Source organism: Eufriesea mexicana, unplaced genomic scaffold (genome assembly GCF_001483705.2).
Source record: "Eufriesea mexicana isolate 0111107269 unplaced genomic scaffold, ASM148370v2 scaffold5504, whole genome shotgun sequence".
Lineage (NCBI taxonomy): Eukaryota > Metazoa > Arthropoda > Insecta > Hymenoptera > Apidae > Eufriesea > Eufriesea mexicana.
This window is the reverse complement of record NW_016913469.1, coordinates 629,724-644,235: the sequence shown is the minus strand read 5'-3', so window position 1 is coordinate 644,235 and position 14,512 is coordinate 629,724. Positions and strand designations below refer to the sequence as shown.

At 44.1% G+C, this 14,512-nt stretch overlaps 1 long non-coding RNA gene across 2 annotated transcripts in view; it reads right to left on the bottom strand.

Moving 5' to 3' along the window:
- Positions 1-285: 285 nt before the first annotated feature.
- LOC108552133 (uncharacterized) overlaps positions 286-14,512 on the bottom strand; it is a 98,250-nt gene continuing 84,023 nt past the window's right edge. For both annotated transcript variants that reach the window (XR_001890529.1, XR_001890528.1), the window contains exon 3: positions 286-758. This is a non-coding gene — a long non-coding RNA (uncharacterized LOC108552133). The remainder of the gene's footprint in view (positions 759-14,512) is intronic.

Below are 14,512 nucleotides of genomic sequence, written 5' to 3'. Positions count from 1 at the left end.
GGACGCGTAGTAATCATATGACGCCATCATAATCACGCTAGAGATTTGATCTACAATATTATTCACTCGCGTGGAATTTAAAAATAATTTAAATTTAAAATTCGTGGTATCTAGTACAATCAACGACGCAGTAAAGAAGAATTATTTCCTGAGAAAGGATTCTAATTTATATTTTATCACGAAAAGCAAGAAAGGTAATAGAGTATATGCACTTACCCAAAATATTTTCTGATAAGCTCCCGATGCAAGAGTACGTCGCACGCTGACTAAGAAGCATCTCGCGGCAGCTTCCGGTGGCGGATCAAAAGCTCGGCTTCCGTTTCCTCGGCTTAGTTCGTAGAAGGGAGAAAAGCCACGCCGATAAAGAGAAAATTGCGGTCCCAAGACCGGGAACACGTTCGAATGGGCGTAACCCAAGCGAGTCTCGGTTGGACCTGTTGCTCATTGCTTCCTATTAAATACTCGTACGACCCACGCTGGAAAGGAGTTGGTTTTGCCGTGTTAGCAGCCAATGACTAACGGTGCGGTCAGGCTCTCTTTCACCCTCCGTGTTCCTCTTTCTCTCCTTTCCCCGATGCTGCTTCTGCGCCGACACATCGATGGAAGTCACAGTCGCGCAACCGCGACCGGATGTGCCGCGATACCATCTGCAACGGCCGCGTTTCCGGGTTGGGTCGCCCGCGAAATTCCCGTTCCTCCGTGGCTTCCAGCGATGATTTCGCGGACCTTCCTCGACGGAAACAGTTGCTATGGTGTACCTGGAAAAAATAAAAGACGAAAATTAGTAAAAATTTTTAATTTTCGTACATTCGATTTTTATTCCTTGATTTTTCGAAACGAAAAACTCGCTGGAAATGGAATTAACGCTATTCCCTGTGAAACGAATTTTCCCAGAAAATTTACGTTTTGAAATATATTTTATTAACTCTGCCAACCCGTGTTTTATTGAAGAAGTAAAATAATTGTGGTAGATTTGATAGCGTTCGTGGAACTCCGAAATTATTTGATGGGATAAAAGAGTTTGAAAATTGAAACGACTTTCTCCAATTTTCGTGCCTCAGGGAATACGATTAAAGGGTAGGAGAAAGGCTCCCTGCTGCATCCACTTTTGCCCAATTAAAGATTCGGGAGTGAGGTCCGATTACCGGGTCGGATTAAGCTCGGCCCGTGGTCCTTTTCACCTCGGAAGGGGATCGATGCCGTGGGCCACGGGGTGATCCGTTCCAAACGCCGTGTATAAACACGTTTTCTTCGGGGTGTCGAGGAGCCTCGGGGGTCGTGGGCCCGATCCTTTATATCTCGGGCGCAACAATGCCGTTACGAGGCTGGAACTGGCTAACCCGTGTAGCGGCCATTGTGCCGGCGAAACATCTGCTCGAAATACAAACCGCTAATAGAAACGCGGAGAATAGCCGGAGGAATGTTGGCCGCTGGAAGGAACGCAGGCAGCGTGCGAGAAAGAGGGACGAAGGGGAGGAGTAACGTCGAAATTGTGTGAAAAGACGGGCATAATAGAGAAACAAGGGTGGGATTCGTGTGATACGCGATATTCAAACAGTTACAAAAGCTGGCCAGTCTTTATTTTTCTCTCCTTTTTCCCCGTTTTTTACGGGTGCAGATTTTTATGGAATCGCGAGATCCCTTTGTGAACGATCCGAGTGGATTGGGGGTTGGGGAGAAACGGGGATGCTGGATTTACAATTTTGTACTTACGCGTGGTTAGGGTTGGTTCGAAGATATTACTTCTTTTTCGATTTTTCCGAGAATTTTAACCCTTTGCGCTCGACGATTTTTTGGCTAAAGAAGGGCACGAGTTGAAAAATGTTCTGCTGTAAGACTGATGATATTTTTTGAGCAGTAAATAAGAAATCGTATAATAATTAACGCGTGGAATTATTTAATTTCGATGCCTCGCACATTGTTACGTTATTTTAAATTTGGTATATTAATTAATATCGAGCTTCGAAATTTTATCAAATGGCGACTGAAGGGTACCTCTCGAGGGCGAAGGGTTAAATGTGTCAATGAAGATGTTAATTTTAAATTGACATATTTAAAGATAGTAAATTATTTTTTGGAGAATTATTACATGAATGATTATTGAGGAACTTTTTAAAGTGTGGTTACAATTAGCAGGTTTAATAATACGCTCTGGGATGTTTGACAAGGTTAGTGGCAATTCCGAGCATCGACATAGTGTTCGAGAAAAAACATAGTTCGCACCTGGGAGCTTCCAACAGTGTTAACTACGCACGAAGCTTATAAAATTTGCATTACAATGCCTCTGTATAATGTTTGTCCCTGTTGAATATCTATTTTCAAATGCGAGATAGATCCCTTTCAGCTACAAAACATAATCAGCTCGAACTGTGTTTGTCATATTCAATTCGACAAAAAATATTACTCTTAACAGAATCTTCTCTGTAACAATTTTCTTTTATTTACTATAAAGCGGCATTTAAATATTCTTGCCTGAGAGTAAACACTTTAAAAAAATTGTTTAAAAAATTTTTTAATAAAGACAAATAAAATAGCAGAGATATTATTCAGACATCTTCCATAGACTTCCTAATTCAAAAAATTTATTTGTCTATTTATCTACTCATTTGAAATATCCCTGTACTATATAACACTCGATATAATTGAAACAGTTCAACGTCAAACACCTTTTTTACAAATATTTCAGCCGTTCAAAAAAGAAAGAGGAAAAAAGAGGGAAAAAATTGTTCCAAGGCAAATTCTGCAAATTCTTGGCAAAATGGCGAATATTATTCAAAGGCTAAACGAAAAGGTGCAGATCCGATTGGTCCCGTTCCGGCGATTAGATCATCGCTCCGCTCGGTTTACCTCACGCGTGCCGGAATAAAGGCGCTGTCATATCCGGCGTCGGCGTCGGCGGTTCCGGACTTAATTTCGCCCGTGGAACAATGATCGAGCATCGTCGTAAAGCTCGTATCTCTGGAATCATCGGCTCGTAACGGTTCGCCGACTGCCACGAGCTATATTCCCCTAATATTTACACGCTCGTACACGAGCGCTTGGGAGCCCGCGACACGTTCGATCCGAGCCGAAGACGAACAGCCTCGGCGCCTCGGCGAGATCGAAAGCGTGTTCCGTCTCGTGGACCATTTCAGGGAATTTTAACGATTCCTCCGTTTCGAACGCGTCGTAATCATAAAACGCGTGGAATGGACTGTGGATCGAAAGGCGTCATCATAGGAGCGGAATTAGAGCCGGCGAAATAACTTATTTAAGGGAGTGCCCGGACCAGCCAACCTCGTAAACGCGTCCCTCTTCCGAGGCTTATACCTGCACGCTTTTATTCTCTTTCCGTGTGCACGAGGGTAGACCGAGTTCGAGGACGTGAATTACGTCGAGTCGGAGTGGAATAGGCGTGGTATCGATGAGGAAGGGTGCAACGGTCTTGATAAGGGATGCCGGCGTTCGTGGTCCGAGATGTTGAACGTCGAGACTAGTTCCTTTAACCCTTTGCACTCGGAATTCGAAGACTTTCTGCTATAAAGTCGACGATATTTTTGAAACAGTAAATAAGAAATATACAAATTTACGCGTAGAATTATTTCATTTCGATGTTCCACATATTAAAAACATACGTTGCGTTATTTTAAATTTGATACAAATTATACAAAAAAGGAACGGTTTAATATTACGTGACTCGCACTTAGAGACTAGAGACAAGATCGTAATAACAATAGAATTTAGCTAGCGACCGACACGTACACAATCTTACATGTGTGAGTAATAAGCACAAAAACAGTTTAGTATAAACATATTGATGTGAGATATCTCGATTAATAGCGTTAGCATTCCAATATATATCAATTAAAATCGATCTTTGGAACTTGATTAAATGGCCTCTCGAGTGCAAAGGGCTAATCTTTCGTTTATGCCACGAAATTTCACTATCGATGAAACAGACTAGGATAAGATTGCCTTCTGTAAGAAGAATCGCAAACGATCATTTAGTATAAAAATAACGAGGGATGAATAAAATATTTGCAATTTAAATAATTCTTTGCTCGATACTCTGATGTCAGTTTAGACAAAGTTAAAAATCCCGAAAGATCTCGGAAAAGATTATCGTTTGATTTAACGAATAGGATTCTTGTATGAAGTATACAGTAGTTTCTCTGGGTACTAATTTTAACACTAAACGTACTAATCAGGATCAAACGACCCTTTTCGAAATTTACTTTATAATTATACATTTATCGTTATTTCTTTCGCTCATCTGACTTCCTGCAAATCCTTATGTTATCTGATTATTTAATTTCTTTAAACACTTTCCGTTTTTCTCTCAACTTTTTTTTTTTAAATTCTTTGTATACCTTAAAGTAAAGTACCGGTACGTTCAGCGTTAACGATATCTCGTTTATAGCACGGGGATTTAGGATGTGTCAATATTGGCGTACTAATACGGTGGATTCGGTAGTCTATTAAGTTGCACTTGTTTGCCGAACGTCATTGGGAACTCGGAGCACTATGATCACGTGCCGACGTCTAGATAATCATAGTGCGCGGTACGTTCATTAAGTCCTCGTGCAACTTGTCTCTCGGCAACAAAGTACAGCACGGTTAATTGAGAGTTAATCCCCGGGAAAATCTATCCTCTTTCTCACGCGAATCTCTCACGAAATTATCGTCAACGCGTCTTTGTCCGATCTCCTAACAGTATGTCGCTTGGAAAATTGTGCAACTCCGTGAAAATCGCGATCTACGCTGTTGCAGATGGATCTAAGTGCAGCACAGATAGCCAGTGAGTAACGTCCAACTGAGATGAACGTAGGTCCGATAAGAAAAATGTTTATGTCGTCAGCAGAGGAAGGAATTAAACGAATCTTAACCCCTATTCGAAAACGAAACCATCTGGATATCAGCGTGGACTTTCGTCATCACCTAAATTACGCGTTCAGTGAACGTTTATGGGATCACTATATTTTATCGACACGTGTTAGATTTATTTCTCTTCCACGTGTTATCGTAGCTCCATTGTTCGGCCGCGTAATGCATAGTCCTGCGTCACAATGGCTGTTAGGTCAATGCCGTGGCGAAAGGGTTAACTAATATGGGATATGGAAGTGCATATACTATGCGAGAAAATGGTACGGTAAAAAATATTTATCATTCTACGTGATTTTATTGAAAAGGTCAGGTAGATTAGCGCGTTGAAAAGTGGATAGGAAAATCCACCTAGTCGAAGACTCTGAAAGCTGCCATATATCAGTAGCCGGTGCGTTAAAAGTGTCCTGCCGATTCCATTTTCATACTTTCCTAATCAGCAACGTATCTGCGTTGACACGTTTCCATATTAAAATTACCAAGGCTCGAACGAATCGGAATGCCCAGTCCAACCCACACGACTGTAATTAAAGAGTTAAATCGCTACTTGTCCATGGAATCGACGCACAAATATTCGAGGATATATAAATATGGCCAGAAAATGGTTGTTGCATCCCTATAGCGCTCCCCGATTTTTCGACGCGTTTTCTACATCGTTTAAAATATCAACGATGAAATGAAATTTCATTCATCCTAGAAACCACGAATCTCCTTTTCCTTTCATTATCAACGTCACGTCCGAGAGCTGAAAATCGGTAGTCCCGTGACACAAATATCTACACCGAATTCTCGCTTCGTCCTCAACTTCGTTCAACTGGGCAACGAAAGGCCAGGAAAGAGCGAAGGACGCGTGCAAGCAAGGGGCACCGTGGAATTAGCACCGCAAGGTGTTACCGAACCGTCACGGTGAGCCGTCGATGGCCGATTTACAACGACCTGGGCCTGGTTGCAGCTCTTGGCCTGGTAGAAGATTCGTGAATGGGCCAGGCGACCGCGCTCGCGTCGGCGAACCCCCGGTGACAGCATTATTACGAGCGGTTCTCCATAAAGTCGTGGCCGCGGGGTCGCGGTATAAATAACGCGATATCATAAAGCTAATGACGTCCCATTAAAGCGTCGCCACGCGAAATCTGCACGGCCGAAATTCACGGTGGGCTGTAAACGCTTTTACGGCCGCGGAGCAAAGGGCCCGGGAGGGGGCGGAGGGGGCAGTGGGCCTGCTGGCGAATCGAGGCGACGACGAGCGCCCGCGCGCGAACATAAAACGGGAAACGTACAATGAGCTCGCGTTGTACGCGAGATCCTCACCTCCTGGTCCTGTGTAAACAGCCAGGGTTGCGTAACGCGCCACTTCCGGTCCCCGGGGCCTCGGATGCTCCGCGGGGCCTCTTATCGCGCGGAACGATAACACTCGCGTCGAAAGCGTCGGAGTACGCGAGGATGAATCTATTTCTGCTTGTTGATTTTGCCAGTGCTTCTTTTTCTTTTTCCCCTTCCATGCTGTTTCTCTTTTTGGATCATTTTTGCGCGCGATGGGTTAGGTTAGATCTCTTTTAACGAAGATTTAGGATTGTTCCTGGAGCGTGGTCGGTGAAGATGTTCCTCGCGTTCAGTTTTTCTGCGAGATGATTTATGACGGGTGTGGTGGATTCTGGTAGGGGAGGAAGTTGTCCGAGATGATATATATCGGTGTCACTAATAAATCTATCATGGCCGAGTTTTTAAACCTTTGTACTTTTCTTTATAGCGATTTTTCGATATTTGTTTTTATTCTACGCGTAACTTACTTCGTCTACCAAGACGTTTCGACTGACCGGTGAAATAATTAATCCTGATAAATGTAATGGCAATTAATTCTTTATTGGACCACGTGAAAACCAGCGGATATCGATGCAACGATATGTCAATGATACCTACACCGTTATTACCGTCAGGATATCGATTGACCAAGGGGAATACGCGATTACGTTGCACAGTTCGAATACAAAGACGCGTTCGAGGGTATTTCAAAAGCAGTGTCTAGCACAGGGGACCTTTCTGCACATTTTTAACTACGCTCTTTCGCGCGGAATTGTCTGATACTTGGTCGTTGCACCAGCTATTACGGGATATCCTGTATAAGCCAGTCGAGTGTCTGATGCGACAGGCTGTGCAGCCAGACATGATTCCTGCCGTTTGTTCGAGTCATTCCAATAAAATGATGGAATAGCTCTGATCGTGACGCCCGCCACGTACCCGATCCGCATTGTGCTGGCAATCAAACCCGTGAATGGCCGGATAAAATTCAATTTCTCCCTTCTGTTGAGACTGATTATCGACAAATTTCACGCGCCCGTTGTCAAGGATACTTCACTTGCCCGTTTCGATGCCGTCATTTAGATTGTAAATCGTGCAACTGGTTTATAATGCTGAATTAATACCGCCAACGGTGCACGCTGCACTTTCCATCCGTATAAACAGCTGTTACTCCGATCATCCATAGATACGATGCTATAAAACGGTTCATGGTATCGCTAGTCGATTGATAAATATCGCGTGACGAATTTATTTCGTCAACTGTACTGTCAACTTTTGAACGTCGACTTCGAATTGCGAAATAATTTCATTGTTAAAAGTCTATTCCATAAACATGCAGCTACCAGAGCAGCTTATCGAGTGAATTCAGGTACTGTGGAACTGGACGAGATATGTAGATCAATCGGTAATCGATTAATATGGAGAATCGACTCGAGATACACCTGCACGAGTTAATAAGCGACATAAATATTCATATATGCGAGAGATTGGATAATCTGTATATATACATCATTCTCGCTATGAATTGATATTAGTCACCACGTATATGTATAGCAGACACATCCAAAGGGTTGAAATTATTAATTATCGAGAAAATTATTCTTTTTAGATTACCATAGTACCCATATTATCGTTGAAACGTTGCATCGTTTACCATAAAAGGCACACAAATCTCAAAATATCCCAATCTTCGAGAACCCTTTTAAAATAAAAGTAATAAAGAGCAGGAAACGAGCTCATTTTCCCCAATTTTATTCATTTTATTCACCCGAACCTGATCCACTCACACCCCACATCGGCTCCCCCGTATCCAAATCCGATAATTTTTCCGGATTCGCGGAATTTCGAAGGGTAATCAAAGCGAGTTCGATGGATACCCCTGGCGCGGCGTGTAATAGTTCTGGAAAGGCCACGGGACCCCTTAGAGTCGAAAACATATGGCGAGTGCAATTACCGAGTAATGATATACAATTAATCGAACTCGGCCTGGAGACCTAGGGTACTGGTCGCACGCGGCGCGTTTATTTCCTCGAAAATCGAAGGCAAGTCCTTCGTCCTTTGCGAATAAAAATTCCCTACGACCACTTGCTCCGTGTTCTCGTTCGCGTTTCTTCGCATGCCGAGTGACCATAACAGAAAATTGCCGATACCAGGTCTCACCTGACTGTCGAGCATAAAAATGTCGCTTCTGGTGCCCTTCTTCTACCACGCATCTTCCTTTCGCCCTTTTCTCCGTTATTTTCACGCGATCGTTAGTATTATTCCCGATAGTATTATTAGTATCAGTATTATTATTTTCCCCTTTGTACAGATTCGACGTTTAGAAAGGTGATACCGAACAGTTGGGATTGGATCTAGATTAGAATGGACTATGGAATAACTGGTATCATTAGATGCGGAGGGTGTGGATGAATTATGAAAATGTATTCCTAAAAAGGGGAGTGTTTCACTAATAATTTAGAAATTATCCGGGAACGCGAGGAGGATTTGCTTTTTACGAGGTATTAGGAGCTACGTGTTCGGGATTTGTGGGATTCGTCCGAGACTGGCGTGAAATTTTTACCTAAACCCAGCCGGAAAGATAGAGCGTACGAGTTATAATTTTTCCCAATGGCTCGTAAAGAAAGCGGCGGCCATTAAAACCGGAACGGCTGGAATTGTTTCGGAAATTGAGTAGCGTTCGGGGCTTTAAATTAAGCGAACATTCGATTTCTCCGATTTTATTGCGGTTCTTCGACGCCGTGGAACAAGAAAAACAAGCGTTTACATTCATTTTCAAATGATATCGAAGTACCCTCGATAAGGAATTATTTCGCTCGAACCTAATTAATGGAACGATTAAAGAGAAATAAGCAGACAAAATAATTCGAAATACAAAAAATCCCTAAGAATCAGAAACAAACCTAGACAATCTCTATTAATATTATCACGTCGATTTTCGATATAAATTTCATAAGGATTGAGCAATTCTCTATCACGATCAAGCGATCTACGCTCGACGCGATAATTCCAATGCAGGTAATTCGAAAATCCAGATAATCAACGTTTCTCTGCACTTTCTACACCCACTGTACCCGCCTCTGCGTGCAATAAAACCGCTAAACGTATTTATTCGATATTACTCGATCGGATATTAAAACTCGCCTTTAGCGTGGAACACTGCGAGATCGTGGAGGTTATTAGACGCGTTCCATCTCGCCGCCATTTCTACTCCGCGGATCCACCTATCGGGATAAACGAACGGGAGCCCAGGTGCAAAAGAATTTCGTAATGGCAATAAGCAACGGCGCTTTACGAGCGGCGAGGTTTGCCGGGAAAAAATCGATCGGTCAGATTAAGCGTGGAAAAGAAGTTTATTACTCGAACTGGATCGCCTCTGTTACTTAACCGAGATTTTATTGGCCACGAGCTCGGACGCGAATCGGTGAGTTCGATCGAGCAGCGGCAACGGGGATGCGCGGAGCAAATCCTCCTAGCCGGGCGTTCAAATCACCCATTTTCTCCGCGTCCTAAGGCTTCCTGGCCTTCTTTCCCGGCCTTTTCTCCATCGGTCGATCACCCGTTCGTCGTCCGAGTTTTATTCCACGGTGAACGCTTGTCTATACCGCGTTACGTGATTGATCACCGTGGTCGTTAGCCGGCGATATGTTTATTTAGTTCGAGATACGAGTCGCGCGGGTTTACGATCTTTCTTGTTGCCTGAAATTGGGTAATTTGTTAACAAGAAGTTTATTACGGCTCGCGAGAACGCTGCGTCGCTTGATTTCGACGGGAGGCAAAGAGAGATTTAGCCATTTCTTGCGAGAATGTCTCGCCGATTCGGCCCCTCGGCTGAGTAATGAGCGAAATAAAACTCATTTCGCGTTTTTCTCACTCGTGTTCGTATACGGTGTTTATTTTAAAACGAAGATAATTCCGTTACGGTGTCTGGCCCCCCTATAGTGGTCCATTTCTTAAATTCCAACGAAATTGCATAGCTTCGAAATTTTATTATTATTTATTATTATCTAAACTAATTCTCTTCGAAATTAAAACTATTCTTCTTACGTGAAATGAAAGAGCGAGGGAATTGAAAGGAACTCGAGAAATGAAGAAAACATGGAAACTAATCGCGTTAAAAATTATGTCGATGTGGTATAATTTATCAGGATAGAAATTCCAACGTGGAAGAAGCTGATTTACAAGGGAAATACATAAAATACAAACTGTAACTGATCATGGGACGAACAAACATCGGCTGTTCGGTAATAAACATCTGCCGTCGTAGGAATTACCTTTAACCTCGGGATTCCCTGGAGAAAACCAATAACTCAGCGACGGTGGTCGAGTTCTCGGATTCATAGTCCTACGAGTGTAGCTCGAATCTCGTCGATAGGCTCTTTTCCCTCGGCGAGCCCCGCTCCTGGGCCAATTCACCGTTCGAGGGTTAATAGCAGGCAATTTTGGAGGCTTGCGTTAATCGTTCGTCGTTTCTCATCGTTCGAAGAAAATATACGACGCGTCGAAGGCGGATAAGATCGTGTTGCCGATCCCGATCGCGGCGAGATCCACGTCTCGGCGAATAGGCTCGAGCGTTTTCAGCTACGCGGACGTTCACTGTCCAGGATCGAGAGCCGGGGCACACCCCTCGTACATCACGTCGAACGAGTAGATCGACCGATCCACCCACGAAATGAATCACGAGCGTGCACCGATACGATCGAAAATTCACGCGGGGGATACGTATCGGTCATTCTGCAACCGGTTGCACAACCGTACGCCGATAGTAAATTCGAGTGGACGGGGGTGGAAAAATGCCGACACCGCGGTGACATATGTCTCGCTTCTTTGGATGTACTGCTGTACCACGACAGGGGTTATTCTCGTATTTTTGAAATAATTTCTTACTTATTCATTGACTCAGCTGATGGTCTATTAATCATTCGATCGAGCTCGATGGTGTAGATTTTAGTTTCTATATAATGAGTATAATAATCGCAGAAGGTGTGCTTTCGTGGATGTAAAGAAATATACACGGTGTATCATGAATCCTACAAAAAGAAAAATATCCTAGGCAAAAGTTAATCAGTAGGTATTTCTCTGACAGGAAATTGCAGTTAAATTCTGTACGAAAAAGTGATTAAAAAATCGTGGAAATTCACAACTCACCCGATGCATGCAAATTTTAATTAATCTTATACGTCATACGATGTGTTTGAAACACGTACGACTTGACTCAATAAATAAGCAGCATTATATACCCGTCGCTAGTAATAATAATACCGCGAAGTAAATAAATAATTGACTAAATCACCGAATAAATTCGAATATCGAATGGTCTTTCGTAATTACAAAATTACTCCGAATTGAAATATTACAAGCGATTAAAAAATTGCACAAAATCACAACTCACCCGATACACGCGAATTTTAATTAATCTAAATCATACGATACAAAACGCGCAGGACTTGACTGAATAAATAGGCAAGCATCGTATACCCATCGCTAATAATGATGTTACCGCGAGATAAGTAAATAATTGACAAAATCACCGAATAAATTCGAATATCGAGTATTCCTTCGTAATTACAAAATTACGCGGAATTGAAATATTGCGCAGAGAAAAGTCTCACTTTCGCAATGTGCGCGTTTTGGATAATTTATATGCACAATTTGTAGCACGTTCGCAGCGATGTGTTACACAACGGGAAACATATCGACGTGTCCGTGGGACAGAAGTACCGGGTCGGAAATTCACGGTACACATCTCGAATACAGACATCCGCCGAGATTAATAAGTTCCGGCATTCTCTATTGGACAGCGCCAGGCGAAATAAGTAATAAATAATCCGATAGGCGATCTAAAGCGGAACGCTATATATATTTGCATTTTACACTAGGATACCCGGTGTGACGGCGGCGCGAGTTCACGTGAACGCGCGTAAAGATAAATGGAGTCGGTCTAGGAGTACCGCGTAATTCCAACGCGGAGCTACTGATTCATTCGACATTGTATTTGTTTCCTATCTGAATAACGTGAGACTGCGAAGTCGTATTGTTCCAGCTCCGTTCCTGCTCGAGTATTGTTTCCACGCTTAAAACTCGCGTTTTAAGCCTTTCAGCGAGTAGCGTGGTATTTTAAAGCCTTCGATCGAGCGCTAGATACTTGGAGGAACGTGGTTGCTGAAAAGTTGCGAGACTCGGTAATAATCGGACTTTATCGCGTTTACGTTTCTCCTGTCGATAATTTTTCTCGCATCTTTAATGCCGTTCTCCATCTTCTTTCCTATTTTCAAAAACAAGCGAGATGCTTCCAGTATATACGTCTTTCCCCATGTTTACTGTTGAAATTAATGGAATAGAATACGACAGAGGAATCTCGGTGATCTACTCGTTCCTTGAATTAATGCATAAAAATCGATTGCAGGAATGCGTTAGGAATGCGTGAAATGCAAGTTCGATTCGATCTAAACGATCCTGTATGCTTAATGAGCTTGGAGAGGAAAAAAGTGGTTAATGCGAGGAAGGGAACAGCGTCTAGAAATTCATTGATCCAATGAAATATAACTCATTCATGCCCGGTACCGCGAGCCCGCGACAACATGACGTATGGCGAATGAATACCTTGTAACACTTCGTGGAATTTATCTGAATCTGTCCTACTGTCATTGTTTTTACCCGCGTTGAAAGCAAAAGTACCGGTACTATACTACCGAGCGTAATAACGATCGCAATTAAATCCGCTTTACCCTATACCGCTCGCTGACACCTGCTAACAGTCCGCGAGGGTTACGATAGTCTACGCGATTAATCGGCTCAAGGAAATTTCGCGAATGCTTCTTCGCGTGTACGACACCTCGATATATTTCACCCTTGGCTGAAGGGAGGCTAAGTGACCAAAGAGGAACGTGTACCACTCTTCGAAACTCGAAAAATTTCAGTGCCAAGCTACTCGATCGATGCTTAACCCGTCAACCGTGAATCACGAGTCAACTCGTCAGACTATACCTCGAAGTCAACGTTACGTTACGTTTCAAGCTACGTACAATCAAGTGAAATTAATTTTTAAACAGCAACTATACTTTTCGAATCTTAAAAATGTCAGTGTTAAACTAACTGAATCGATGCTTAACTCGTCAATCGTGAATCACGAGTTAACTCGTCAGACTGTACCTAGGAGTCGACGTTGCGTCACGTTTCAAGATACCTACAGTGGGATGAAATTAATTCTTACTCGACACGATTCTTCGTTTATCCGAGAACACGTACCGCGAGCCTTCTAACGCGTAATAATAAGATAAATCCACCCTTACCCTGGCGAGAGACCACGATTCCCGAAGCAACTGCGTGGCGTCGCTAACAAGCACCTGGGACCCGAGCTCGCTTAGCGTAACCCATAGACCTAGAGGCCCTCTGGGAGGATCTCGCAGCGATAGCTCGGATGGCCCGGATCGGGAAACCCGGCGATGATCCACGGACTGTCTGTGCGCGTGCATAGCGAGCGTAAACCGCAAGAGAAAGACGACACCGTGGCGGAAACTGGAAAGGTCGCGAGCGTGGCTGGTGGCGGAGCAACGTGGTTGCGGCGAGACGGTAGCAAGAGCGAAATTGACGCGCGTAGCGGCACGACGGCCGCGGATCCATGACGCGGTCGGCGAATATAGACGTACGGCCGGTCGGGTTCGTGCATTGGGCAACAGGTAACTCTGAAAGTAAAGCAAAGCGAGGGTACGGCGAAACGACCGCGAGAACGCTGAAACAGGGACGGAATGAGAAGGAGCAAGATTAAGGGGGGCAGAGAAAAAGAGGAAGAAGGAGTGCGACGGAGAGGTGCGTCAAGAGGGAGGAAAGTAAGAGAGAGCGGTGGAGAAACAGAGAAAGCCGGACGTGTAGCAGGAGGACGAAGAAAAGAACGAAGAAGGAGAAACGGGGGACGAGAAAAAGAGGGAGCGGGAAGGGAGATAGAGAAAGAAAGAGGGAGAGAGAGGAAGAGAGAAGGACAGAGGGAGGCGGAGAGACAGAGAGAGAGAAGGTAGAGAGAAAAAGAGCGAGAAAGAGAGCGACGGAGGCGAGGTAGGATCGTAGAGGTAACATCGTAGAGGCTGGGACCTGATCCCAAAGGTAGGAGGACTTGGGTTGGCGAGGCCAGTCCATCGCGGGCCCTCCTCTCGACCGAACGCGCTTTACTTTCTGCCCGCTCGTTCAAATTCCCATGTGCACGCGGTCTTCCCGTCCGACTCCCCATGCCAGCTAACCCCTCGGACCTGCCGTTGGTACTCTCCTACCTTCCCTAGCCACGGTGCTCTTCCTCGATGACTCTACTGTTGGCTGCTACTCCTGGTGTTGACAGTGGTGGTGGTGGTGGTGGTGGTGGTGG